Here is a 5,403-nt window from a genome sequence, read left to right on the forward strand (position 1 = left end):
TGATTTCTACAGCTTTCCAGATGATCGTTGTCACATTGCGTTCTCTTCATCTCGTGATCCATGCCATTTTAGATGACTCTGCAATCCATATTTGGTCCCATTAAGTCAGATTTGACATAAAAATTACATAATACTACATATAACAGACAACACGCTATGCAATATACAAATATCTGTGCGTGAAGTCGCCAAGCTAATCAAGAACCTTTATTCCATTAAAGAAACTCCCCTGACGGCATCCCAGTTATAGTGCTGAAAAAGCTCCAACTAGAACTTGCTCCCATACTTACAAAACTTTTGAATCGTTGCCTTAAGGAGAAGTGCTTTCCAACACACTGGAAATCCTCAGCAGTATGCCCTGTATTTAAGAATTCATGTGAAAAGTCATCTCCCTCTAGGTACAGACCAATACTTCTCCTGTGTGTCATGAGTAAGTGATTGAAATCCATATTAAATAAAGAAGTAGTCAACCACCGCAACAGAAACAACCTTCTTAGTGACTTGCAATATGGTTTCCGCTCTGCAAGGTCTACAGCAGATGTGCTAACGGATATCTCATGGGATAAGTTAATCTTTTGACAAAGGCTTCCTTTCCAAGGCAATTGCTCTTGACATATCGAAGGCTTTCGATAAGGGATGCCATAAGGCCTACTTCACAAGATTTCCAGCTACGGTATCACGAGAAATGTTTTCCCAATCATTAAATCATTTCTATCCGATAGGTTCATAAGAGTAGTGGTTGATGGGCAGAAATCAGACGCCCACAGTATTAATGCTGGATTTCCTCCGGGGTCCATACTGGGCCCAACTCTCTTCTTGATCTTCATCAATGTTCTCCCAAAACACATACTTAAATCATTTGTTGACATCTATGCTTATGACACAACCATCTATAGCGACACATCAAAGACCTTAAATGACAAAGTTCTCTCTGATTCTCTCTCCTATGATCTTGAGCGCGTGGTACAGTGGTTGAAGAGGAGGCTGGTCACTTTTAATGCATCCAAAACCAAGCTTCTATCTTTACATCATCCACGCTTTGATCTCCATGTGGTATTAATTGAAATGTGTGACTCTCGTCTTGGGGACGCTCCATGTTTTGACAAGTTTCTGGGTTTGACTATTAGTCCTGATCTGAATTGGAACACGTACATTAGGTTTGTTGCCAAGGACTGGGGGAAACTGATGGGATCCTTCTATCGACCCAAAAAATATCTTACTATTGATACAATTCTCTATCTGTATAAAAGCCAAGTACGCCCAAGGATGTAGTACTGCTGCCACATCTGGGCAGGAGCTGCTAAAAACAGCTTACCCTCCCTTGACAGAGTACAAAATAGACTTCGTGGTTGAGTGGGGGATGCCCTTTTCTCTTCCCTGCAGCCTCTCTCCCACAGAAGAGACGTTGCGAGCCTGTCTTTGGTTTATCGTGCTTTCCATGGGAAGTGCTCGTCTGAGCTCCAATTTCATCCCTCCTCGCCAATCTTTCACGAGAAACACCCGTCTGGCTGAAACTACTGCCAATAATTTTCCTCGCTCTTTATCTGTGCCTTAATCGAAACGTAGATTCCATGAGCAGAACTTCTTTCTCAGAAGTGCACGACTGTGGAACTCTCTTCCGTTTTCCTGTTTCCCACCTGACTAAAACTCTCATGTCTTCAAATCCAACATAAAAAAATCCCGACAAACCGCCCCCTTAAGAAAGACACTCTATCAAATCTCCAATACTAATAATTACTACAATACTATCTCTTGGATTACTGTACACGCAATATCCCTTATACCTGAGTTGGCGCCGGGCTTTGATAAGTGACGACCCCCATGTAAAAAAAAAAATGATGACCTAATATGTATAAACGATTAGTGGTAATTTAAATTCTAATATATCCTAATGATTTAGAACTAAACAGTGAACATAGAGGCACACAATGTACATTGGGATTTAAGTATAACAGTTATAGATAGAAATTTTGTTTCTAAAATATTAATAAAAAAAAATTCCCCTTTTCAAATAGTTCGTATGTCGCATTAACCCCTCCTTCTGCGAATAGCTCGGTTTATCTTTAAATTAAAAGATAGTATACACCCAGTTTCATGAGTTACTGATTAAATCGTTTATTAACAATTTGTATATAATATGAAAATTAAATAATTTTTTTTTATAATTGTAAAGGTTAAAGGATCTCACGCATATATATATATATATATATATATATATATATATATATATATACATATATATACAGAGAGAGAGAGAGAGAGAGAGAGAGAGCGAAAGAGAAAGATAGTTGGAGACGGCTTCGCAGCCGTGTTAAAATTTCGCGACCGGCTGTAATTCTTAGCCTCTAAACTGATGATATTACCATTCTTGTCCCATCCAAAAGTGATTATGACCTCTTCACATAAGCGAGAATGAAGGCTAAGCCAATAAAAGCCTAATGTTAGTCACAGGATCTGTCAGAGTAATCGATTTCTATATTGTGTGGAGATACGATCCTAACAGTTGGGACGATTCCAGTTAAAATCATTGGACGTAATTATGTATACGTTTGACTGGTCGACACTGAGGTACTAGACCTAGAAAAAAACGTTGAAATATCTTAAATCAACTGACGGCACTTACTCATCCTGTCTGTTATAGGTGCAAATACGGGGAGTTGATGGCTTTTGTCGCATAGGGTAGAATTAGCTGCAAAGTTCTTGGCCAATAATCTGGCTTTGATGATGCTGACGAGCGACCTCAGGTCCATTGATGATAGCTGGGATAGAACGCACGTTCTGTTCAAGATCCTGTTTTCTATTTGCCAGAACTGGTGGGGACCAAGCCGCTACTCAGCTACTTTGGATTTAACGGACTGAGCATGTAGCTCTCTTGCATTTTTTTATTACTCTTTTACAGAGGTTGCTTGCAGTTCTTAAGCAGCTTTAGTCTCAGTACATCTATTATGTTAGCTTTAGTCTCAGTACATCTATTACGTTAGAAGCTATTGAAAAAGTGATTTCTGTGTGCGATGGCAACAGCACATTCGCGGGAGTGCTATGGCTGATTGTTAGGTTTTTGTTGAATTTTTAGATGGCATCAATCGGTCTATGCCTACAATTAACAATTCGGCAATGGCTGATGCTATAGAGGGTACATCCTTTTTAAACATTGACTGTAGAGGTAAATCAGATATGAATGTACGGAAGCTATCCCAGTCAGACATAGAGTATCGGTATACAGTACGGTGGTGAGGTAAGTTTGAAAACTTATTACATTTCATTTTTATCTTAACTGCAACAACAAATTGGTCGGAGGATCCCAGAGGAGATAGAACAGATCATGACCATAGCTCAGGGGTAGTTGTGAGGAAAAGGTCTAGAAGGCTTGCATGCTGACCGGTAGTTTTGGGCACACGGGTGGGTTCGTGAACAACCTGATGTAGGTCATAGGCAGTGGCAAAATCATGAGAGAACCTCCCCTCGTCATCGGTTTTATTTGAGTGGGTCAGCCATTCCACATTATGGACATCGAAGTCACCGCATATCTGAATGTGAGCCGAAGGATGAGCAGACAGGACGTGGTCAATTTTTTCAGATATGCTCTTCAAGATAGTAACATAAATCTACTACAACAATGATTATGATACGCTTTGGGTATATCAGTTTTATTTGTGATGAAATATACATATACATATACACACATATATATATATATGTGTGTGTGTGTGTGTATGTATATATATATAAATATATATATATACACATATATATATTTATATATATGTATATATCTATATATAGATATGTGTATATATATATATGTGTGTATATATACATATATATATGTATATATATATATATATATATATATATATATATATATATATATATATATATATATATATATATATATATATATATATATATATACGGTCCAGTTTATGTAAATAAAGATTTGCGAAAAATGGTGCAGAATTTAATTCGATTGGGATTCCTATAGTTTGGAGTAATGTTTTGTTTTCTATTTGGAGATAACTTTCATTACTAAAACGACCTCAAAGTATTTTTAAAATACCTTTGGAAAAATATGTATGTGGAACAACAACGTAGCGCTTTTGAGGGAGCTGAGGGGTTCTACATTAATAACACTTATATCTAGCTTCTAACCTTGTGCCTGACTTTATCCGTATGATAGGCCGCAGTCTTTTTTTCTGGTGAACTGTTCGAGTAATTGTAAATATATTTGTATGATATTTGACATCCACCATATAATATAGATGTTATTAATGTTATTATATATTTTCGCCAATGCTGCGAGTGCATAACCGGTAATGTTATCTATAACATTATTATTATTATTGGCTCACATGGAGCTTTCACACAAATCAACAAACGATCTGATCGGAAACCTGTGGTGTGCTCTGCAAGCTGAGTGAAAACAAGTCTTCCCAGATGTCCAGCCCTCTCCACCTCCTTCGATAGCATTTGCAATTAATTTGCATCATCGCAGCAGCCGCTTACGATTGATTTCTCGCTGGTAGTGGCCATTGGTTTATACTGAAATTTGAGTGGTACTCAGCCTCCCCAAAGTCCCAGTTCTCTTTGCAGTTGTCCAGCCGAGGTCTGGTTGGCGCTGTCTCCTCGGACTTTCAGTCCTTATTGACCCTTCTCGGCCCTTTGGTATCTTTGTCTTTAGGAAGTCGGTGATGAAACAATGGGGGGAATGCATGATGGGGGTGCAGAACCTGCAAATATGCAGCTTCGGTGTCCTTCATTCCCTGTAACGCTTATTCGTTATATTGTCTTGTATTATTCTCCGCATTCAAGGGTTTCCTTAATATTTCAGTCGTTTTCATTATCGTTAGTCGTTGTACTTTTGCAGTTATTCCTCTGATTAAAAATATGGAACGCTTCACGAATTTGCGTGTCATCCTTGCGCAGGGGACATGCTAATCTTCTCTGTATCGTTCCAATTTCAGTATATGTACTGACGAATAATAATAGTAATAATGATACTACTACTACTACTACTACTACTACTAATAATAATAATAATGGTATTCGGCATACAATAGTGAGCACTGCTGATCATAAGATAGAGGAAACTGAAAGCAACAGAAAGTATGATTCAGCCTTACACAAGAGCGATGGAATCACTAGATTAACATGAGACTTCCAGAAGCAGATGCCATCAACGCAAGCAAAATTCAATAGAGAAGTGGAAGAGAATACCACAAAAGAACAATAAAACTCCTCGAAACTAAACTATGTAGTAGAAACCTAATTAAAGGTGTTAGCGCATGCTCGCTGTCATTAGTAACATACTCCTAACTATAAGTTGCACTAATGAAGAATTGATGCTTCTGGATAGAAAAGGAGGGAACTCATGACGATGCACAAAGAACTGCTGCCAAAATAATG

The 5,403-nt window shown here is 38.1% G+C and overlaps 1 non-coding gene across 1 annotated transcript; it reads right to left on the reverse strand.

Annotated features, from left to right (window-relative positions):
- Positions 1-4,878: 4,878 nt before the first annotated feature.
- LOC145277332 (U6 spliceosomal RNA) lies at positions 4,879-4,983 on the reverse strand. Its single transcript, XR_013868134.1, has one exon. It is a non-coding gene; the product is annotated as a U6 spliceosomal RNA (small nuclear RNA).
- Positions 4,984-5,403: the final 420 nt, after the last annotated feature.

The sequence above is a fragment of the Euprymna scolopes genome, chromosome 5 (genome assembly GCF_053919585.1).
Source record: "Euprymna scolopes isolate OS-2025 chromosome 5, ASM5391958v1, whole genome shotgun sequence".
Classification (NCBI taxonomy): Eukaryota; Metazoa; Mollusca; class Cephalopoda; order Sepiida; family Sepiolidae; genus Euprymna; species Euprymna scolopes.